The 25,230-nt window shown below is 46.1% G+C and overlaps 1 long non-coding RNA gene across 1 annotated transcript in view; it reads left to right on the plus strand.

Moving 5' to 3' along the window:
* The window catches only part of LOC146821082 (uncharacterized), a 391,873-nt gene that overhangs the window by 11,665 nt on the left and 354,978 nt on the right, over window positions 1-25,230 (plus strand). Inside the window, exon 2 of the long non-coding RNA XR_014963091.1 lies at window positions 10,029-10,175. This is a non-coding gene — a long non-coding RNA (uncharacterized LOC146821082). The remainder of the gene's footprint in view (window positions 1-10,028; window positions 10,176-25,230) is intronic.

Genomic DNA, 25,230 nt, shown 5'->3' on the forward strand with positions numbered 1-25,230 from the left:
GGCATGGTTAAGGTAAGTGTTTTTTTTAATTATTACCCCCGCATGTTTCCCCTCTTGCAGTCACCCGCACCCCCTCCACCCGGCCTACCACTTCTTAATTGTGTTGGCCACCACTGTTTCTGTCATGGGTGCAGGAGATTGTCATAATGATAACAAACAATTTCCCTCTAGAAAAGACATGCTATTGGCTGTTTAAACATTCAAGAAACGTTGAGGCATATTTACAAGGAGTTAACGCCACCAGAATGTTACTTTTTTTGATGTTCTGGTGACGTTAAGTCCTTTGCCTTATTTACAAGGCTGCGTTAAGCCACTTAACGTGTCAGCGAGACCTCTTGGACTGCCTGGAAGGACCATTCTCCTGTTTGCTCTTTTGACACAAACCACTGTCTGACTGTTTGGTCCCCAATTTCAGTGTCTGTAGTACACACAAAGACTTGTGTCTCTCCTTTTTGAAAGTATTACATATGCAAGGCCTGCCTTTTTATTTCACAGGCTCTGTCTTATTGGGTTCCAGGGTGGTGCTTTCTTTTTTCTGTGTACCCTCTTGTATTCACTTGCTCACCCGTGCGGTACCTTGTGGGGAGGTTTTCATCAGTGGTGGAGCCAGTCCACTTGCTCAGATTTGAGGACTCTAGGATGGGGAGAAAAGACAACAATTGGGCCTAATCCTAGGTCCCACCAGGTCACCCCCGTATGACTACCATTGAGGGGTTCCTGACAGGTGCAGTGGACATAGGCTCCAAAGAGATCAAGCGGGCAGTAAGAAGGCTATCATTATCTAGGTATGGACTTGTCTTTCCCATATTGGGTACTACTAGTCCTCAGGTGTGGCCTGCTATGCCCTTGGGGTCCCACAATCTCTCAGTAGCTTGTGACCGTGGCTGCAAGCAGGCTGAATCCCACATAGTGAATTCTTCATCAACGGGGGTGTGGCCACAGTTAAGGTTCCTAAGGGGGATATCCCCCAGCCCAGTCCTGCTGTCAGGCCGAGGTACAAGCACAGGAGGCAAGTGGGCACCCTGAAGAAGGGTTTGTCAGCATGGGTGTGCAGAGAGAGCCTCCAGTACCCCTGCTTGCATCTGACCCAGGCTCTTTCACTGACTACTTCACAAAACTTGAAGGATTTCTGGAAAGGGCATTTGATGACCTATTTACTTTTTTTCTTTAAATATCTTTATTGGTATTTTACTTATTTATCAAGACTGACAATTTGAATCTATACAAGAAAAAAGAAGCTATTGGTTATGTTCTGCTGTGAATAATATAAATGCAAATCTCAGGTGCCAAATAGTATTAGCAATCACAACAATTTAGATATAACACATTTATAATATTCCTGAGCGCTGACATGCAGATCATATTGGAGCATACGCAGGAGTACCTCTGTGTGCTATCGCCCATTATCGAGCTACATCATAGAACACCAATTAATGTCATTGTTTTCTGCTGCATCTTCCAGAAGCACATCATAGTAATACAGTCTTAACAGGAGCTTACGTGCGTGCACCAGATACATCCAGTGCGTAACCGGTTGGATCGCACCGGCAAGTCACTTTTTATTAGGAAGAAGACCTTAAATGATTATAAAACAAACATATCGGTCACTAGTGATTTCCAACAAGGCATATTTTTCCCAAAATAACCGAAACATAACTAAAACTTAAAAGATCTAAAGGAACATCTGCCACCCACTGACCTTAGTTAGCCCTAACCACACAGGACCGTACATTAATACGCATTATCAATGCACTTCCAGGCATCCGTACACTCAGTCAATAGTAAACCAATACTCATAACAGGACTGAGCCATCACTGACAAGTTGTGTCCGCATGTCTGGGGACTGAGGGGGGCATATGGGGAGTTATCCGTGGCAGAGTAGGAGAAACGATATAAGTCTACGTCACAGGTTCAGAGGCGTGCAGTATTGCTGAGTAGTGGGGGGCTAGGTAAGGCAGTCAGGGGTGGGCAACAGAGTGACACTTGGTGCTGTCGGATTAGCAGTTTGGAAGGCAACTAGCAACTCGTCCCAGTCTTGTGCAATAGGGAATTTACGAAGCCCAGCTCTCTCCTCTCTATGCAATGCTGCGCTTTCCGCCTGAGCCCACACTGTGAGTGAACGCCTCCAGCTAACTACCTCCGGGGGGAATGCATCCTTCCATCTTTTGGTTATGAGACGCTTTGCAGTAATGAGGCCAAGGTCTCGAAATTTTGAAGTAACTCTATTTTTCTTAGATCTGACATACAGTCCCAAGAGGCACACCTCCAATGATAGTGGCATATCTGTGTTAGTGCATGAAGCCAGGGTTGTCACTACCATATGCCAATAATGCTGAATTGATGCACAAGTCCATAGCATATGGAGTAGATCAGCATTCACATGCTGACAACGGGGACATGCGGAGGTGGTGATGTGAAAATAACTGTTAATCATGTCAGGCGAAAGATACACCCTGTGTATAACGTACGTTTGATGACCTATTTACTTGTTTGCATAAGATGGAAGATCTCGCAAGCCATTTGGGTGACTCTCTGTCCATTATCCATTCAGCTCTGGCTACTCCTATTAGCTCAGGGAAAACAGTCACGGAAAGCTATCAACAAAGTAAAAACAAAGTTTTGCACTGGCTTTCTAATAAGATCATTGTCGATCATATGTATGCAGAGGACATTATTATAGTCAGAAGATTGGGCTGGCAAGGACACACCCCTAAAACCTTTGCGGGTGATTACGTCGTAATCAATTTGTCCAACAGGTGGCGGGCGGGAGACATTTTTGCCCAACTCACGCATGGGCCGATGGAAGATAGGAACATCCTATTACTCCCCTTGGGCTATTTCTACAAACCCCATGCCCTGTCACCTGAGTGAAGGTATGGCTGGAGAGGGCTGTGTGTGGCTCAGGGGCTCCGGGCCCATCATGCGATTTTATCTGTCCAGGCCCCAATTCACTCTGAGCAATCGCCTTGACTGCCTTGACCCCTTGTCTGTGTGACCCTCTAATCTAACCCTGAGCAACCTTTTTGAGCCTTTGTCCGAACCGAAGACACAGGATTGACTTAGATCTGGGTAAGCCAATTCCTCACCCTATTCCTCTCCGTGCTCCTCTGATACCTTCAAGGCCCTGAGTTGGAACAATGCATGGATTATAGGGAAGTTGGTGGACAAAGAGCACACTGACCTTCTTTGTCTTGCAGACATTTTTTTTTTGTTGCATATTTATATAGCGCGAACTCGACCCGAAGGTATTGGAGCGCTTTACATAGCACCGTATTTACATTACATATTCAGGCACGGGGAGATTAAGTGATTTGCCCAGAATCACAGGATGTGGACGCATCCTCGAGGCCCGAACCCTGGTTTCCTGCACCAGAGGCGGCAGCGCAGCCGACGGACCACATCCTCTCCCCATATTATATGCCTGCAAGAGATGTGGCACACTGGGGGCCTTCTTGTTCTAGATGGTTACGCTACATCTCACCTGCACAGCCTTCCACTCTTCCTGGGCACGTTCCTGGCCTTTGGAAATCAGCTTAGAATCCTAGTGGCTAACATCTAACTTGTGAGGATCATGCCGCTGAGAGTGATCTGGGTCAGTTCCTCAATAACATAGTTCCTAGCTCCTCCAGATATACAGCGCTTCTCCTGATGGGAGATTTTAATATTCAACCCTGCATCGATTGTTAGGTGTATGGGGATTCACCCCAAGATAGCAACCCTGAGAGCCTGGATCAGGCTTATTTGAAACACACTCCTTTATGGGACGTGTTTAACACATTGTTTGTAGACTTTTCCCTTCTGAATCTTTTCAATAGGTGGGAAACTCACAGTTCAGATCTCAACTTTCAAGGGGGCAAGCTCTAGTTCTAGAATTGATCATATTTTTGTTTCTAACTGCCTCTTTTCATCCTTAATTGATTTCAAGTTAGTATGGTATGCCCACAATCCCCTTTTGGCCTCCTTCCGGTGGTTTCCGACCCCAGGTGCAACTGGTGGCTTATTTCAGGAACTGGTCCTTCCCATAGCACAGGGTAGAAGATTTAAGTGGGCCAAGGTGGTCCCAGTGACCTCCTTCGCTCTCCTCTATCCTCTTGTCGTCAGGACTTCTGTACCTGTCTGGATGACGGGGCCTCTGATTCCAACATATTGCAGGCCTTTGCCAAAATTGCTGATTTTATTAAGACTGCTCTTATTGCACCCAGTGTACCGCATACGTTTCCCCCCAGCAGATAATTTGAGGAGGCTTGCTCCCAGGCCCATAGTACTCTGATGGCCTCCCTGCACAGGCACCCTCGAACAGGGTGGAGGTGAGGGGGGCCAGGCCTGTTATCACCTGACCCGCTCAGAGAAGCAGAAGTCACTTAAGAGGGAGCTAAGGAATACGTTGCTTGGGGCCCGCGCTTTATGCAAGAGCGCAGAGTTTGGGAGGTTGTGAATCATTCTCCTTTTTTTTTCTTAGATCAAGTAAGTATGCAGGCACTGACCATTCCGCCCCGAGGCCTGGACGGATCACTTTGGGGATACTTAAGATCTTGAGTATGGCGAGGCTCCTCTGCCTGCTGAGCAGGCAGTAACTGGTCTCCGCTTTCAGTGGGAGGAGGTCAGGAAGGCCATAATGTCTCTCCCAGATGGCAAGACCCGGGGCCTAGATGGTATCCCGGGGGATTAAATTAAATCAGAAGTGGATCTCTGTGCCCCCATATTGACCCAATGCGGCCTCCAGGGGGGTGCTTCCTCCCAGCTGGAAGAACTCCATCACTGTCCCGATCTTAAGAAAGGTAACAGGGCTAACCTTGACTGCCACTGTCCCACCACTGTCCCATCATGTTGGTGGACAGTGATGTTGAGATGCTGGGAAGGGTCTTGTTGGACCGCCTTTTCACCTGTGGTATAGATAAGAATGTGTTATCGGAAGCCCAATAATGGGTTCAGGGTGAAACGGGCACTATTGATCAGACCTTGAATCTTTACTTGTTAATAGGGAAGTACACAAGGGAAAAGGAGGGGCTGTCCATCTTGTCTTTATGAACCTAATCTTGGCAGAGTTAATAGAGACAAGATCTGGGCCACGCTTGAGTTCATAGGGTCGATCCGGCTCTGATCTATTTTTTGCAAAGTTTACAAGAGGGTTTATCAGTTTACAGAGAAAATAGGGAATGCACGCAGTTTCGCAAGTTGAAGGGAGGGGTGCACCAAGTGTGCATCCTGGCCCCCTTTCTCTTCACTCTTTACATCAACGGCCTGGAATCTGCTTTATTGGACTTAGGGGTGGAAGTTCAGAGTTTCTCGATTAAGGGCCTGCTAATATCCAGCGTTGACCGCTTATCATATTTAGGGATCCTTTTGGACTCAAGTCTCTCTTGGCAACTTTGCTTAGAAAAAACACCATGAGGTTTAATTCTGCAATTAATGGGGTTAGAGTCCTATCAAGGGCGCATAGCACACACTCACGTAGAGGCCATGTTAAAAGTTTTCAGGGCAAAGTGCATCACAATGGCTTGCTATGGTTTAGATATTTGGCTTTTTGTGTCTTCCTCCCAGTTGCAGGTCATTGAGAATTCCTTCTTGAAAGGTCTTCACAGGATCCCCTAGAGCACCAACCTTTGATGTTCCATGAGGAAATGGGATTAGGGTACATCTTCGACCGAATTGGATTACGTTCCTTGTTACTCTGGCTGTCCATTTTGTTAAAGGAGGACCTATCTCTTAAAAGGCTCATAGTTCGTGACTGTCTGGCCTTAGACGATACGTCACGCATCCATTAACTTTCATATAGCAGACAAACTCTCACTTCCCTGGGCTGCCCGCATAATTTGCTGAGCCTGAACATATAGTAAGGAGGGACATTCCCTAGATAAAATAGGCCTTTCTCACAAGGTGGCTGCGGCCCTTCATAAGCGCTCTATGGACCGTTTCATTATGGTGAAAGCTCTTCCTGGGTTGGAACCTTATTTAATGTTAGGGATATCCAATTTTCAAGGCAAGCTGTTAACTTATTTGAGATTTCACTTGTTCCCTTGACTGTTGTTGTCTAAAGGGTCTTGGTTCTAAGTTTTGGACCTTCTGGCATGTTCGAGTGATGATGTTCCCCCCAACACTTTTCACATTATTGTGACACGCCCAGGATTTAACTGTCTCCTCTATAAGTACATGGTAGACCCTCAAGAAGTGCTAACTCTTTCCTCCTTAAACCACAGATCTTTAGCAAAAAAGAACTTGCCACCGAGCCTTCTCCTTCGCTGCCCCGAAGATCTGGATCTCTCTTCCACTGATAAAAAGGCAGAATCTCCTCCACAGTTGCTTTCAAATTGGAAACTAAAAGATTCCTGATGAACAAGTTCTTTCCTTAAATGGGATAGGATTTTCTGCTCTAAGTCATTGACCTTACAACCGTGAGACCTACTTTGGAGGCTACTTTATTGACCCTACCGTTTGTTCCCTTCTGAGCACGCTATGTAACAGTTATTGTATTTATCTCCTCTGACCCCTTTGTCATGTAATTGTTCTGTTTTGTTATTCTTATCTAATGCCGATATTACATGTCTTACCTGCCTCCATCCTTTTGTAAAGCGCTCTGATATCCTTCGGGATCTTGTTTGCGCTATATAAAACTTTATAAATAAATAAATATGTCCGCTTCTTTTGCACATGAATTTTAACCAAGTGAGACCTGCCTTCTTGTTCCTTCAAATGTTATAGTCGCCCACTATATTTTTTTTTGTCCCGATTATTATCTGAGGTTCTGCTTGGGCGCTGAACACTTGTATTGTGTTATTAATATGATATGTGTTCCTTTTATACAGCACTGCTTTTATCATGGTTTTATGCTGTCTTTTTACTTTTGTCTCTAGAGTTTTATAGCCTGCTATCATGTTTTATTCATCCTTGTTGGTAACCTGGAGTGGCTGAGATTTACAGCTCCTTTTTCTTTTTGTCTAATTTTATCATGACACTTTTATGAATTTCATGAAAAATCGAATAAAGTTTTACTTACTTACTTTGAAACAGGATTTAGACATATTGCTAATTAAAATATATCCTCCTGCGTGGCATAAACCACCACCAGGACAAACGACAAAACATTTTGACATTAGTTAAAAGAGAAGGTTTTGAGGTCATATAATTGAGTTTAGAGTGGGTGCCAAATACCACAGCGGCCCTAACTTATTGCAACCTTTGTGTAATATCCTCATGCAAATGTGCACCTAGAAAAACTTTGCTGTGATATGGATAAAGCACATGTTGGCAACTGTTGATTGAGCAGGCTGAACAGAAGCACCATTTCATTAAGAAAGAAAAACAAGGTTGTTTACTCTATTATAATTAACAACATGGATGTGCAATGGTTATCTAGTTTGAAATGAGTGTGCACGTTTTCCTGTATATCATTTCTTTGGAGTTTGTTAGACTGTGCGCACGCAACTGTTATTGCAAATACAATAGCTGCTTGTAAGCCTGCTATGACCTGCAGTAAGGGAGACTCTACCGTGCAGAAGAACTAGTTTATCTATGTATCTAGCTAGAGGGAGAGCATTAAGGAGATTCTTAAAATGACAAGGTTGTCCCTACTTGCATGAGGAAAAGCAGTCGCTGGTTCTTACACTGCAACTTTGACTACCTTGATACACAATTAACATACATCAGACCCCCCTCCCAAAGAGTGTAGAAATCCCGCTATCTCACTCTAAGGCAAGTGACATATTCTTGCAAAAGAATATCGGTTTTTGGGCCACGATTCGCGCAAACAATCTCACGAGTGTATGATTTTCCGTAGCACTTAGCAGCGTCAATTCTGACGACAAAACACATTTCCAGCAAGAACAACAGTAGTAATGAGAACCATATATATATATATATATATATATATATATATATATATATATATATATATATATATATATATATATATATTCAGCCAAACTTCTCCAAGAAAAGCAGCCGACGCCGTGTCTGTGCAAAAGAATGAGTTTAATGTCAGCTGAAAATGCTAGACGCGTTTCGCCTGACCTGCAGGCTTGTTCGCTAGTGAACAAGCCTGCAGGTCAGGCGAAACGCGTCTAGCATTTTCAGCTGACATTAAACTCATTCTTTTGCACAGACACGGCGTCGGCTGCTTTTCTTGGAGAAGTTTGGCTGAATATTGTGACCTTGTTTGGGAGGTCTTTCGTCGACGCGCCCTTCGTTCTGGAGGCAACGGGTGCTCCCATTCACCTGTGGAACATATATATATATATATATATATATATATATATATATATATATATATATATATATATATATATATATATATATATATATATATATATATATATATATATATATATATATATACACGCACACGTACATACACACACACACACACATGCATACACGGTAGACCGTGGTTACACATATTTCCCTTCCTCGGCGCTCACCCCGCTCTCTCTTTCCCCCGTCGCCATTATCACTTCAAACACAAGTGAATAGGCATGTGGGGCGATTGAGGCGCGCGCTGCAATCCCGACCCGCCATTCCAGGACACTGCGTCAGAGCGACCCGCGAGCTGCGCGTGCTTTTCCCCCGCTCCTCCTTCTGGTGGAGCCACACTGGCAGCCAGGGGTCGGCGTTGCCAGAGTAACAGGCTCACTCCATCAGCTCAGGTTAACAGATGGCCAGTGAGCAGCAACACGGAGCATATGTTCCAATAAGCACTGACATCAGCACAGATGGAGGATGTGCAGGGGGCTGGCCATGAAACCTAACCTGACATTTCCTTCTCGCTTGGTGCTGCATTGTCAGGGCTCACACAAGAAGATTAGCGACGAAAAGTGAATGGCGGCAGGGCTCTCCCTGCTCCCAGCGATTACTAACACTCCAGCGTGCAGGTTTAGATTTATTTCTCCTGTTTTTATTTGCCTAGCTAGGGTGTGCAACATTTGTTAACAACATCCAGTCACACAAAGGCGTGCAGTGCGGCGTCAATGGCAACAGCCGCAGCTCCCACCTCACATGCCAGCACGCCCAAGAACTAATTAAAACAGCGTCTAGATTTAGGGGTTGTGTTATTAACGAGAGCTGTTTACTTTAGCACAGTGCAAAGAATTCCAACAAATGCAAAACCAACCCTGCTGGATAGTAAAATCACTGTTTAAAAAACATATATTTTAGGTTATTGAGGGAAGACACCATGAGCCAATGGCTATGAGGCATTTATAAGAAATAACTTCAAACCACAGCAACGCAGTCTTTATCCCGTCGGCTTAGATTTGCTGCATACAGTGGCAATGTGTTTTTCTAGCTGTGCTCTTTGAAGTGGATCATAGAGCTCAGTGGCATCAGTACCGGCCATAGAGACGAATGCATCACTTCCAGGTCACCTGCACCTTTCCACAGGGCCACCTACACTCCTCCCTTCCGAGGCCCAAGAAATGTGCACCGTTGTGAAGGGCAATACTGACACCTAGTATTAATGTGATAAAATACAATTTCGTTTCAGTTTAAAGGGTTTTCAAATGTTAGTGTTTTAAATATATAATAAAATGACATTCCTTTGCTTCAATACAGCACAATGCCTATAGGAATTTGTCAACACAACAGGAAAGATCGCGATGTTTGACCAGTGGTGTTATTTCTTAATACCACCCTGTTTTATGAGGCGTTGCCCAACCAGCTGAATCTCAAAGGACCAGCAAAACATTTCTCACTCATAATATTGAAAATAATTTGATGAAGTCACTTGTACTATTGACTGTCAAGGGTGGGCCTACAAGTTTAAAAAAAAGCATTAGGCTGCAAAATCAATGTCCGGAATTAAATAACATGATGCCTTAGGGACTTAAAGAGACCGCTGAACATCTGATGCCACTACCAGGGCGTTCATGGGCTCGTGTTTGTAAATCAGATTATGTATTTCAAATCCCGCATTGATAAGGAATTCATGTCATGACTGAGTTATATAAGGGTCCTAAGGTTAATGTCCTGCACTGAAAGAAAAATTTAATCGAGACCATTAATTAATTCATGTTTTTGTTTTATTTCCCATCCGAAGCGCAAAATACCACTTGGGCCTCTTCCATTCCAGCGAAGAATGCTTCATTCTGGACTCCTGGCTTCATTTGACTGATGGGCTTGGTTCTCTAGCTTTTGTGGAGGAAGGAATCATATCAGAAATCTCGCAATCAGCAAAGGATAACCAGTATGTACAAATGTCTTCATTTATTCACTTTCAAAGGTTATTTAGTCATGGTGAATTAGGTAAATGGTGTATTACGCGGGGACCACCAGCTGAAGTCAGACCCATAGGCAGTTGACTCTCTTGTTGGTATTTGTGGACCTTCACAGAGAACATAGTTCAATGCAGGTGATATTGTTACAACGCTCGCCATTTTACAAATGGATTCGATCTGTGTGAATCAAGCAGGGGATACATTCACTAGCATTGCTTTTGATGAGGACCAAAAGAACACACCATCAGGACTTCCTTTCTGCAGTAAGTGGAATCATCTATTGCTGACACAAACGAATGGACCAAACAAAGGCTGCAGAAATACTACTAGGTGATACATTAAGGTTATGGGACTAGTAACTCACCTTGAGACCCTTTGGTTAAAACCTGCCTGTCTCATGCAGTAGCACGTTGAACGGATTGCATGTCAGAGTATCAAGGATTAAAATATCACCCTACCAAACTATGAGTGGCGGCCCGTATTGTGCAGCAGGGGTGTGGTGAACACACACATAAGCACTCTCTTTTTCACAAGCGCACACATATACTCAAGCCCAGCACATACACATGCAAACACCCTTTCACAGTATGCACACGCGCACAAATACACAAACATTCCTACACAGACACACTCACACACTCAACTTAAAAAAAACATACCAGGCCGCGGTGCTGATCTAAAGCGGCAGGAAGGAAGCCTCTGTTTTTATCCTGGTGGCTTCAGGTATGGAAGGGACAGAAGGAAGCCCCAGCCGCCTCCTCTCATTGGCTGACCTTGTCAAAAGGTCAACCAATGAGAGGAGGACTCAGGGCCGGCTTTAGAGCTGGTGGCGCCCGGTGCGACAATGTTTGTTGGCGCCCACCAATGACCACCTCCACCACGGATTCCCTCACCACCACCCTTTAACAGTGCCCCAGTCTCCATTACCACTCTCTGTCAGATGCATAAATAGTACCACTCATACCAGTGTAGGGTGTCAGAGCACTTTGCATCACACACACATTACACAGAGACAATCAATCATACGTGTGTAACTCAGCGTATACGAAATGTTCCATAAGACAGAGGACTACAAGGTGTAGGAGTCACATGTCATCAATACTAGTAGGCAGTATAGTTTAATAGTCCTTGGTCTAGAGAAGCACAAACTCAGAATTTAACAAGCATTGAAAATGCAATAGGTCTCACCTTTTATTAAGTTAAAGCCATTTGCTTTGCTATACAATACCATTAGCAAAGCAAATGGCTTTAACTTAATCAAAGGTGAGACCTATTACATTTTCAACACTTGTTTTATTTTGAGACTGATACACTATCGGACCATGGTAATCTTTACTCTGTGTAAGCTGTATGTTCTATGCTCTTAACCTTATACTGATGTTACGACATGCTATTCATCATGTTACTCACATGCCCAAATGGTCTTTTTGTTTCTTCCTAAAAACCAATAAACATATTTTGAAAATAATAGAACGGTTTTGTTACAAATTGTTCAGTGGGAGAGAAGTGATTACATATTTATTACATTTTGTGTTACACAGTAACACATGATAATTTAACCCTGCTGATTAAATGGGGGAAATCGTATTGCCATGCTATGTTTTGTTGTGTTTTGTTATGCTATGCTATGTTTTGTTATGCTATGCTATGTTTTGTTTTGTTATGCTATGCTATGCTTTGTTATGCTATGCTATGTTTTGTTTTGTTATGCTATGCTTTGTTATGCTATGCTATGTTTTGTTATGCTATGCTATGTTATGCTATGTTGTGTTTGGTTATGCTATGTTTTGTTGTGTTTTGCTATGCTATGCTTTGTTTTGTTATGCTGTTTTGTTATTCTATGGTTTGTTTTGTTGTGTTTTGTTATGCTATGCTATGTTATGCTATGCTATGTTTTGTTTTGTTATGCTATGTTTTGTTGTGCTATGCTATGTTTTGTTGTTATGCTATGTGTTGTTGTGTTTTGTTACGCTATGCTCTGTTTTGTTATGTTTTATTATGCTATGTATTGTTGTTTTGCTATGCTATGCTATGTTTTGTTTTGTCATGCTATGCTATGTTTTGTTTTGCTATGCTATGCTTTGCTATGCTATGTTTTGTTTTGTTATGCTATGTTTTGTTATAGTATACTATATTTTATTGTGTTATGTTATGCTATGTTTTGTTATGCTATGCTATGTTTTGTTATGCTATGTTTTGTTATGTTATGTTATGCTTTGTTTTGTTATGCTATATTATGCTATGCTATGCTTTGTTATGTTATACTATGTTTTGTTATGCTATGTTATGCTATGCTTTGTTTTGTTATGTTGTGCTTAGTTCTTTGTACTTCCTCTGTGAGCCGGATCTAATGACAGGCTCCTAGAGGAGGCCACACACTCGCCCTGGCACGGCGTGATTAGCCAAAGAAGTCCACCTCCTTCAGCTTGGCCCACTCAAGCGGAGAGGAAATAGGATTTGAAAATTCACTCTTCAGTGGGCATTTTAAGGCACTATGTACCGGCACTTCTCATCGAACTATATGTGGTGTCAGGCAGTGAGTCCTTTGCACTTCTCACCATGCCACAGATCCTGTCGGTTTGAGCACCTGTTCTCACCAGAGATCACGCACCAACGAAGAGTGTGTACCAGCACTTCTCACTAGGCTACAGGCACTGTCACTAGGCACCAGCACTTACCCTCAGATTATATGTGGTGTCAGGCAGTGAGTCGCTGCACTTCTCACACCTTGTCAGATAGAACAGCAGTTCTCACCAGAGAACGAGCACCCTCAATGGTTGCACTTCTCACCAGTGAGCAGGCACCGTCAGACAGTGAGTGCCTGCACTGCTCACCAGACCACAAGTGCTCTCGATGTGTTCCCGTACTTCTCATCGGACTGCAGATGGCACCAGACGCGGAGCTCCGGCACTTGTCACGAAAGACCATGCATCGTCAGAGTGAGCGCCTGCGCTATTTACTGAACCCCGAGCGCTGTCATTGTATTCCTGCACTCCTCATTAGACTACGGGTGGTGTCAGACATCGAGATTGTGCACGTCTCTCCAGAGAACAGACACCGTTAGATAGTGAGCGCCTGCACCATTCACCCAACTACATGCACTGTCAGTGTGTGTTTCCGCATTTCTTAGCAGACTACAGGTGGTGTCAGACATCGAGATCCTGCAGAGAGCAGACATCTTAGATGCTTGCAGTGTTCACCAGGCCACAAACACAGTCATCGGACTACAGATGTCCTCAGACAATGTCCGCGTGTTCCTGCACTCCTCATTAGACTTCAGATGGTGTCAGACATCGGGTTCATGCGCGTCTCTCCAGAGAATAGACACCGTTAGATAGTGAGAGCGGCAGTATTCAAAAGACCACGACCACAGATGTGTTTCCGCACTCCTCATCGGTCTACAGATGTCCAAGCACTGGCGTCACCAGAGACCGTGCACTGCCAAAGAGTGAGGGCCTGCGCTATTCGCCGAACCTCAAGCACGGTCAGGGCGTTCCCTCACTTTTTAGCAGACTTACTACACGTGGTTTCAGAAAACAATATCCTGCACTTCTCACCACAGAACAGACGCCGTTAGATAGCGAGTGTCTGAACTGTTCGCCGGAGCCGATGCACTGTCAGTGTGTTTCCGCACTTGTTTTCAGACTGCAGGCAGCGTCAGACCTCGAGATCCTGCACTTCTCACCAGAGGCATGTCTTTCCAGAGAACAGACACCGTTAGATAGTGGGTGCCTGCACTATTCACCAGACCCCAATGCCCTGTCAGTGTGTTCCTGCACTTCTCATCAGACTACAGGTGGTGTCAGACGTCGAGTTCCTGTACGTCTTCCCAGAGAACAGACACCGTTAGATAGAGGGTGTCTGCACTATTCACCAGACCAGAAGCACCGTCGGTGTGTTCCTGCACTCCTCAGTAGACTACAGGTGGTGTCAGACATCGAGATTCTGCGCGTGTCTTCAGAGAACAGACACCGTTAGATAGTTAGTGCCTGCACTACTCACCAGACCCCCATTTTGTAAAGTATGAGTAAATACTTCATTTGGCAGATTTACTCAAGCAGATTGTCCACCACGTAGAAACTCTGTGTTGCCCATTATTGAACAGAAGGAGTACTCGTGGAAATGGGTGACTGCAATATATAGTGCTTCATTTGTAAAAACAAAATAAACAAATGGGTGCCAGGGCTCTCCCCAGGAGGCCTCTGCAGCTTGCACCACTCCTTGCCCCTGCCAGCGCTGCCAATGTTAGCAACAACACAACTACTGACCATCACACTCCTACAAGGGTGACAACTCGGACTATTTCAAGGTCCAAAGCTATAAGAATGGCTTGGGCGGCTGGTAATAGTCATTTTTAGTATATTTTAAATTAATAATTAGCTTTTGTTTTGATCATCTCTTTAAATTAGCCAGACAGCGCTGCCTTGTGGCAGACTGTAACAAGTGCTGGTGTGTGTTGACAATTAAGTGGCGGTCCAGAGCACCGGAAACCAATGGCTCTAATTAAGCACTGGCCGTATTCTTTATAAGAGTGCTTCTGCATGGTCTATAAATCTTTTAAAAGTGCCTCTCTGAACCTGCCCAGGCAGTAGTGCTTGGCGGTGAATGGTAAAGGAACAAATAAAATTAAGAAAGAACCAGAGAAGGAATGAAGAGGGAACCAGAAGCTATTATTGAGCAGGATCGGAGATCCGTCTGGCCGAAGTTAAACATGCTGAATTGGTTCGGAGTAATTCTCAAACACGGGGCACAATTCAGCAGCGCCAGCATGTTGTCCGCTTTCTGTTAGGAGCAGCTCCAAGCTATTTATTGTCTATTCCGATTGGGCCCAGAACAAAGGTACCATCAGCACTGCTTTTATCCAAGTATCATCCTGGCTGGGAGCCGTCCATAGCCTATCACCCAGATACCAATGTGTGGAAAGGAAGGCACACAGCTTGTTATCACTTTTGCAAGTACTTAAGAGAAAGTATGAGTTGTGCAACTCCTATATACTGCAGGAGATATGAATCCTCTCTGCTACTTGAGTTAAGCCTGCGACTAAACTAGACACAGATCTCTCCAGCCAGTGCTTCAACCACCAGAGTTACTGTTAGACCTGTCAGCCCTAGGGTGGTCTACCCCGTTTTTTTGCCCTTGTTGCCTCATTTTTTCCGCCATCTTTTTGTTGGCCCTAGGTGGGCGCCTTAGCACGGCTAACCAGTGCTGAGGTGCAGGTGCTCTCTCCTAACAACATGGCTGCCACAGGCCCCTGCTACTGCGGAGTGGCCATTGCACGCACATACTAGTAGTCAGCAGCAGGCTGGGACAGTGGGATACAGTATCTTTTTCCCTCCCGCCTTTTTGTCCCATAGACTATTATGTGGAAGCTCCTGGAACCTTCCAGCCCTGGGAGGGATTTCGCTTTGCCGCCTTTGCAGGAGGGTCACCTGACCTGGGTGTTTATGGGGAAAGGGGGAAAATTGACTAGTCAGTTGGGGCACCACTGGACCTGGGGGAACCTCTGCCGGAGCGTAGGCGGTTGGGCCTAGGGGAGACACCTACACTACTGGGGACTGACTGAGTCTAGGCCCTACTGTACCCAAGATAGATGAGGTACTCTACCTGCCTACTGATCTTGCCTGGTGAGGGGGCAACCCGGGGGACCATCTCCAGTGTGCTGCAGGGACCCGCCCTGCCCCTGATGCCTGCCAACTCCACCCCCTTCTCACCCTTCTAAGCCTGCCAGGGAGGCCTGCCATCATCTTCTATCCCCTCCTAAGAGGAGTGCCGCCCTGGAGGCGTGGACTAGCTGTTAAGAGCCCTACAGGAGCCACAGGTAAAGCGCTGTACCCACCTAGCGCTGCCCAGCTGGGACTGTGCTCCCCAGAAGATTAATCTACCTCGACTGTTTCTAAGCGCTGTGGAGCTTCTGAGCGCTACTGGCCCTAGCATCACTGAGCTGCTGCCGTGCTTCTCTTCCCCCCTGCCGTGTCTCCCAAGCGCCAAGGCCCAGGCGCTGCAAGCCATCACCGCCACAGCCCAGGATTTCACGGAGCTACCGCCGTGCCCATTCCGGCTGTGTCTCCCCAGCACTAAGCCCACCAAGCGCTGCCGGCCCCCCAAATCGCCGCTGCAACCCGGTACCTGCGACCCCTTCCCCGCTGAGGCCCGGGAGTGGTTGCCTGCCGAGGATCAAAGCCGCGGCCCGGGCGCTGCCGGTGGCGCCGACGAACGCGCTGTGGGCCCGAAAATCACCGCTGTGACCCGTCGCTGCTGCCTGAAGGATCGCCGACTGCCGTCATCTCCGCCGCGGCCCCCGTAACCTGGAGAGGGCCGCCCGCGGCATTGGGAAGGCCCGCGCAGGGCCGGTGAAGATGACGTGTCCGGTGTCAGGTGACGGGGGCACCGGCAGCGTCACCAGCCCCGCCCTGCCATCTCTGAGCCGCCATTGGACGAGGCTGCCGCGCCGCCAGCGAGCCGCGCTGGGATTGGCTGCTGCGGGCGCGCCCCACCAGGCCGGTGCTCGGCTCAGTGCAAGAAGAGGAAGACGCCGGGGAGCCGGGACCGGCTCGGACACCCCCCTGCCTCGCCCCCCATCATGAGTGTGGGCTGCGGGAAGCCCGCTTCGCCTGTGCGGGCTCCCGCCGGACCCAGGACTTCCAACAGTGAACGGAGGCCCCAGCACGAGGTAAACCCCGGGAGGAGGGGGGGCGGAGAGAGTGTCGAAATAGCGTGGGCTGCCCCGGAGTCACCCCTGTCCAGCCAGGCAGCCCCGCTACCACCCCTCCTTCAAGACATTGGCCCTGGGCCCCCAGGACCTTCGATCATCTGCTTGTTGCCCCGGGTACCATTAAGAGCTGGGGGGGCTGAGTGAGGGAGGGGCCTGCCGATCCCTGCTGACTGCTGATATGTACTACGCCCCCCAGAGTTAGCCTAATAAAGTACATGAGTGCCCTGGGGTGTCTGACATCGTGGTATTCCCCTATTCAAGAGCTGGGTGACTGATCTGGTCACACCCTGAGGCCCCTCACTGGATCTGTGCCGGTGTGGGGGCTAGAAGGGACCACTTGTCGCTAGGAGGCTGTTGATGCAGTTCATTTGAGGGGAATCCACCCCTGTCCTGATCTAACTGAGTTGAATATTACCCTGTGATTATCTGTTGTAACTATTGGAATGAACTTATGCCTGTTTTATGCCGCACTAATTTGGGTTGTTGCACTGAAAGGCACTGAGTTATACTGGGATGATTTGGACTGTTGCCCTGCAGAAGTCTGGTACCTTCATTTAAATGAATTCAACGTTATTGCGATTGTAACTGCCTGTTCATGAAATGAATTGATTTTTCCCCACTGCGAAGTAGATAAAGAATCTTGTGCTTTTACTAAACCATCTGTTGTTGTGTCCTTCATTGTGTGCGCATGGCTGAGTCCGCGTAGGTGAGTGCTGCACCAGTGCTTTACACATTGCCTTCGGGTGCCTTCCTACCTCGCGCCAAGCTACCGTGTCGGAATTGATGACCCCAGTTCTAACAGTTACCTTACCATTATTATTATTAATATTATTCCCTGAGACTTACTGAGCACACAAAGCTCCTGCTGTAGGTTCCTTAACCCTAGAAGTTATTTGAAAATGCAGCCTTTGCAACCAATCAAGTCAGAACAAACGTATAGTCACTTTTCTCCTTTTGGCCAATTCTTTGTGACAGTTTAAAAAAATAAATGAAGTTCAAGGTCTGTCTGCTTTTTATGAGTCGACTCTCTTTTGTTGCCTCCCGTCCATTTAATGGGTTCCCAGTGTAAAGTTCTCCCAACTCCACCACTGCAAAGAAATGGAAAAATAACATTCATAAACAATCCATCCAACAAAGGGAAAAGAAAGACAACAAATGGAAACGGAAAGGAAGTGACAGCAAACATGAAAGAAACAGAATTAACTAAACAAATGGTGCAAAATGAAAATAATTGTGGAGTTAAAAGACAAATGAAGGGGTTAAAATTAAAAAGAAATTAAACAAAATAAAAATGTTGAAATCACCAGCTGACAAAGTTGGCCTGAAATGTTAACAACAGCGTTGCGTATGGAACATTGAGCTCTCGTACAGTCTGGGCGACGGCCCCGCTGGCCGCCGTCCAGAGCGAAACCGGAGTCGGTGGAAACCAGACGCCGAGCGCCGAGAGGCGGGCTGCAGTCTGTCTGGCACTTCTTGCGTCTGGAGCAGGCAGAGGGGCATGGATCCCCAATCACACATGGCACATTCAACATCTCTGCCGCTGGCAGGCTGCCGGGCAAGGCCTCGCGGAATAATTTTAGTTTCAATCTGAATTTCAGAGTGTTTTATTAGCCGGAAACTGAGAGGGAGGGACTTTCCGGGGTGTTCTCCAAGTCTCAATTGTCCACGTCAGACGACCTAAACACTAAAGTGAGGAGTAAACTTTAGTATAGAAACTGGTCTCCCCAATACACGCTCTCCTTCTAAACAAACTCATACTTTGTGCAACCAGAATAATCTAATAACACTAACTTGTTTATAGCGCTTCATTTAGCACGTCTGAAGCATCTAAGCACTTCAAAAACGTGTTACTTTGCTTCGGTTATATGGTATTCAACATAACAATATCAGGGGACTGGAATACAGAGCTGGTCTCGAAAATCACGGCTGATGTCGGTGTCCTGTCACTCACACACTCCACTAGCAACAAGCGCGGTCCCGAAAGTGAAAGAGGACCGCGCTGCAGCAGATCTCTTGTCTTTATGGGGCCATCTGTTTAAACACATAGCCCCATAAAGATAAGAAAACGTTTGCGACGGGAGGAAAGCAGGCGAGGGAGTCCAAGTAGACCATCTCAAAAAGCCAAAGGGAGGCAACATAGAAAGTTATTTTCCAATGACTGGCCACCGTTTAGCATAAACGGTGATGCCAGCTAATGGAAAAGAGGGGCGGGGCTTAAAGCACTTTACTGAAACTCCTCAAAGACATTAAATCTCACCGAGCGAGCTGCGCATGTGCACAGCCACGCTAGCCGAGACCTAAAAAGCAACACCATAGTTGGGTGTTCTCTTTAATAATGAGAATAGATTTCTGCCCAAAGTAATCCTTTTTTCAACATTAATCTTTCTTCAAATCTATACTTTGCAGCTTGCATGCAGTTCTTTGATAAAAGTTACCGGCATTACTATATGCAGATGATTGTTCTTTAATGTGGAGAACTGGGGTGGGGCTGACGGGCTTTCAATTAGTTTTAATAGATTAATAGATTTTTGACTGACCTTGGCCTGAAGACTAATGTAGTGAAATCCCACAATCGTAAAGGCATGTTTTATAAATAACGAGAAATTGCTCCATGTGCCTACCTTCTCCTATTTAGGAATTCTTTACGATTCAAAGAGCACTTGGCTTCATCTAGTAGAGGCAAGGACTAGGGGCTTCAACCAAAATCTGGAGGCCGTTTTTAGGTTTACTAAAAACCTAGGCTCCCGACCAATAAAAGTAATCATTTAATTCTATACGGCACGTAGGTGTGCTGCTACTTTGTATGGTGCTGGAGTCTGGGGTTTTTGTAATACTGTAGGCCTACAGAGAGTTGAGAATACGTTTTTGAAACGCTTGTTGACTGTCCCAATAAGTACTGCTGCCACTATTTGTCACAGCGAACTTGGCGTGATCCCCTGTCCTTCTGCATACAACTAGCTCCTCTATTATTGTGGCATAACATCTGGGCAAAAGAAGAAGCAGTCCTGAACCGTGCCGTTATCACAGACTGTTTAAAATTGGAGTGGGTGAATGAAATCCCCTGGATTTCTTATGTTAAAGTTCAGCTGAAGAATTTGGGATTGTCGGATTGTTTCGACAATCCAGGAAATATTTCTAAAATATCAAGGGCAAAGTTGAAGAGAGTATTTTTGGCTTACTCCTATTCGATAAGAGGCACTCGGGAGATGGCAAAGAAAAGGATCATTGAAAACTCCTGGTTTGCTCTTCAGGAGTCGAGTTTTATCTCTCCTTTTATTTTAGCCATGCTAAACTGTATTATATTATTAGGTTCATTTCTTGGTTTCATACCCACGTAACGCATATTCTGATGCCAAATTGGAAGCATGTCCATGCGATTCAGAATCAGCCCAGAGTACATTGCATTTCATGTTTTTTTGTAAACTTTATATCAAGCCAAGACGTGCTTTTTTAATACCACTTTTAACATTCCTAAATATTAGAAAATGTCAGGCTGCTTTGCACTATCTTCAGCTTTTAAAAGATGAATTTATTTGCCTAAAGGTCTATAACTATATCTCTTCTGCAGTTCGGCTGCAAAATATTGTTGGAAAGTGATTTCCATGTATTTTACTATGTTTTGTGTCTAGGACCTAAGATCCCTTAGCATGGGATCGCTTCCCACAGTGACCTATGATGATATTTGAAACTGTTGCCGATAAGTATTACGTATGTAGGCGCTCCCTTTTTGTCCATTTACCATCTCTAGTTCAGACATTGTTGTGCCTATATGCCTTTGTACTATTCATTTTTAAGAGATTGATATCTGGACATTTGTAATTTGTTCCTTTCTAATTATGGAAATTATATTAATTCCATTGTGTTTTTAATTAGAAATGCTTTTTTCTTTTATTATGCACTCTTTTATGGCTGGCATACAGCCGAATAAAGATTTCTGATTGATTGATTGATAAAAGTTAATATTTCAGTGCAATTACAAATTGCAAATAATATAAATAGGTCAATGGGTTACTGCTGTTAAAAGAGACATCATTTTTTTACGTACAATTTATAAGATCCAATCCTATATTAGGATTTTAACTTCTAAATTGCAAGTAACAAAATGATGTCTCTTTTAAAAACAGTAACCCACTGACCTATTTACATTATATGCACTTTGTAACCTGCTCAGTATTTGTTTTCTGCAACAGGCGCATTAACCCTCTGCACTACTTTAGAGTGAGTCAAAAACCAATTAATCAAAACTCCAATCTCTCTTCAGGAAGAACATTCATCACAGGATTTATCCTGACATATTTTTGTTGTCCATGAATTGCTGGAGGAAACGAAAGCTGCATCAGATGCTTTCAATTAATAATAAACTTGCAAACACGGAGGTGCCCCCCGGAAGCCAGCACCCGGTGAGGTGGCAACGGTCGCACCGCTCTAGAGCCGGCCCTGGGAGGACTTTCTTTATTTCATCACAGAGCAAGATGGGGTCACTGAGAATCTGTGCAGAGCATCACTGATTGACACTCAGCCCTGGGCACTTCAAGAATTAAAACTGAACTGCCCAGGTTTGAGTCTATCAGTGAGGGGGAGGCTCAGAGAAGGCTTTGCCAGACTGAGTAGGTCACACCACCGGGCTCTGAAATCTTTTGACCGACAAACTTCCACTCAAGCAGCAAGGTGCCTGCGCATTTAATGCATGTACAACACCTGGCTGTCTGACCCAAACATGAAGAGTTTTTGTCATGCTGATGTTTGCTCAGCCCAATTACACTCTTCCTGCGTCAGAAAAAAAAGGGGAGGGGCAGAGCTTTTCTTTCCTTAATGACATGCTGTGTTTACAAACTGTACAAAATATGGACTACCACAATATTGTGAATGCAAGTATATGTAACTAAGTATAGATTTACAACTCTACCACAAAGCTATTCATCTTGAAGATATCTAAATCAAGACAAATGTATGTGTAGTGATTAACTAAAAATCTATACATATCTCTATATACTCACCTTTATGATATTGCAGCAGTCAATATTCTGGCAACAATATTTTAGAAGGATGATATTAAGAAGCCGATATTCAGGTATAATAGTACAGGACATCATTGCCATAGTTCATTTGAGAGGAAGAGTTTAATTGTCTCAATAAAGGCTTGAATATTTCTGTCATCATGTAGTGACCGTTATAGATAAGTGGACTGACTAACTGTTTCACATATGTAGGCTATTGCTGGTGTTGTTGTGGACGAGTGGTGTGATTGATTCCCTAATCTACAAATATTGAACAACATAATGGAAGGTTGTGTCTCCACAGGTATGCATGTGAATATGGCTACATATGATGCTGATTTCATCAATTATTCTTCATAAACTGGTATTTCAGTGTTTTTAAGACCTAATTTTACACATATGTATGTATATGTTGGTACATTAAAAGTTTTTAATTTGAGGCATCCAGGGCCGGCAGCAGGGAGTAGACCCAGCAGGATAACAGACCGGGGCCAAGGGCGACGGAAACTCCTGACACCTCGCCTGTGGATCCCTGGCCTTCTCTGCTCTCCTTGCGAGGGTGAAGAAGCCTGCTGCCGGAAGAGGCAGCTGAATCGGCATTTCCAAATGGGCCCCCCTCCGGTGGTAGTGAAGACTTGACGGGGCAGTGGGGGGAGGCCCGACTGCCTTGGCCTGGGGCATATCTGGTCTTGCCGGGCAGGAGAGTGAGCGGAGAGACGCCCTGGAGGTAAGCAACACGGAGCAGGCCCCTACATAGTGGAGTACGGAGATGGCGCCTGCTGAAAGAGCCATGTGCCGCACCAGTGGTGCCGCATAAAGTCTGGCGGGCTTCCTGCGTGGCCACCCTGCATATGGTGTGTCCCTGACTCTGGCCCAAAAGTTTGCGCAGACAGGGTGGGGACGCTTAGGGGTGCAGCGTGGGTTCAGCCTCCCCCCTACTGTTACCGAGGGTATCCTGAGAGGCCGAGGACATGGAGGAAGACATCCAGCAGGTGCCCCCCCTGAGACTGAGTCCACCCGCAGTGTGCCCCTTCCCCTGGCAACACAAAGGATATTCCCAGGGTGGGGGCTGGTGAAGTAGCCACTGGGCCTAGTGTGATTTGATCCACCCCCAGTTGTTGTGCCGGCCGGGGGCAAAGAGGCATCATTGGGTGAGCAGGAGAGAGGACGCTGTCACTCACATCAGTGGCTGGAGACCCATATACCGGGACCCTGGTACTCCTGCAGGGACTACGCCCAGTCCTCGAGGTCCCACGGGCTGGAACTAGTTAGTCGGAGTTGCGGTCGGCCCTATCCATTACGCCAGAGATTGGGGACACCAGGGAGGGAATTCTAGACTGGAAAAAAGGCGGAGACCTGCTGTACAGTTGGAGCCCAAGACACAGACCCACCCATAACAGACTAAAAGAGGGTCCGCCCTGGGGGTGCTGCAGTACCTGGATTGGGGTGGCCGGCTCCTGCTCTGCTGGATTGGGGAGAGGGCGTCCCTTGTTGCCCGCCCAGCAGACCACTGGAGTGTCTGATAGAGCCACTTCCTGTGCGGAGCTGGACCAGACCGCTCACCTCTACTGCAATGGCTTATTTACACCTGGTCTGACACCACAACCTCCGTATCCTCAGGGCAGAACAACCTTGTGTGGCCTGTGAGAGAACACAAGATCGGCACACGGCACATCCGAAGCTTGGCCTGACCTTCTGACCGGTGGCCGGGATCACAGAGTCACTGTAGCCGAGCATCGAAACAGCCCCAAACATCATCCAACATGGTAAAAGATAAAGGGGCGAAACCATCCTCAATACAAACCTGCATGGACCAATAGACTATGAATGGAGCCGGGACTGCTGAGCCTGCCTGGGAGAGAGCCCCCCTTCCAGAAGGAGATCTCGCTGCAATCCTCCAATCTGCTCCCAAGAATACATTGAAAATAAAATAGGTGAAATGCGAGTTGACATGTCCTTCATAAGACAGGACCTCCGCAATGCAACGGCCTGCATATCGGAAGCAGAATCCCGCCTGTCTACAGTGGAAAATGACATGCACCGTTTGAAGGAACAGGTCGAGCAACTCCGATCCCACACAAAAGAGTTGCACAGGCGAGCAGAAGACAATACCCTCTGCCTAGTGGGCTTACCCAAAAGGTCAGAACCTGGACAAGTCACAAACTTTGTTAAAAACCTGGATGAAATCCTGGATGCCTGGATGCATGGTTTGCCGTAGATGGGGCCCATCGGGTCCTAGTACCCAAGCCACCACCAGGTGCCCCTCAACGGCCGATCACCGCTGTGAGAGTGAGCCTTTTCAGGGGCCCACTGGTGCAGGGGTTCGCCCTTCTTTGTCCTTAAGTCCTTAGACTAACAAAATAGAGATTGGCACGGAAGCTGTAATATCAAAGAAAATAGATTTATGAACCTCTCATGAGGGAGACTACGTCAATACAGTACCCTCAGGCCAATGTAGGAGGTAGTCCAAGGAGTACAGAAACCGTGGGCCTTTTATGGCCAGTTTATAGCTGAGTAAGCATTAAGACTCAAAAAGAGGCAGTACAAGTATACACAAGAATAGCTATTCACATATATGGACAAGTAGAAATGACTTAGTCAACAGAGTGGGAGGAGTAACGAAACTGCTTGCATCAGTTGAAATAGTCTGACAGTTACATTTAAGACAGATGCATTCTAGCAGCTAAAGGCCTTTCTGATCATAGATTGCTCTGGCTCAGTGCTGAAGGGGTTAACTATAGTTGATGACTCAAGCGAAATACAAGGGCAGGCAACAGTGAAGACGGGAGAAGCACATGGCGAGGATATGGCTAACTAAAATGGCTGCCATAACCAAAATGGCTTCAGCTCATGCTAACATCGATTTCTGCTAGTTTCCACACTGCCAAGATTCCTAACTTTGAAGACAGGGACGCAATCCTACAGGCAGCCCGCTCCCAGGCATCCCTGTCCTACCAGGGTCACAAAATCATGGTCTTCCCAGACTACACCAGGGAAGTACAGTGTAGGAGAGAAACGCAGCCCGAGTGTTGACACCTACCTGGTGCCAATTTCCCCGACGTTACAGCTGAGCAGTGGCATGAAAAGGAAGGGGGAGGCGTCCAAAGGGTTAACCCTTTGACCTCCCCTGTGCAGGTTGACAACCAGTCTGCCCATCCGGAGAACCAATCAGCCGCCCCAGGCAGCCTAGAAGAGGGAGGCTCTGGCGAGGAGTTGCAGCGGCTCCATGAAGAAGACGGGCGGTTCCAGCAGAAGCAGGAAGTCAGTCAGAGCATTGAGGAGCAACACAAAGATGGGAGCAAGACAACGGGAGCT

This window comes from Triturus cristatus, chromosome 6 (genome assembly GCF_964204655.1).
Source record: "Triturus cristatus chromosome 6, aTriCri1.1, whole genome shotgun sequence".
NCBI classification, from domain to species: Eukaryota; Metazoa; Chordata; class Amphibia; order Caudata; family Salamandridae; genus Triturus; species Triturus cristatus.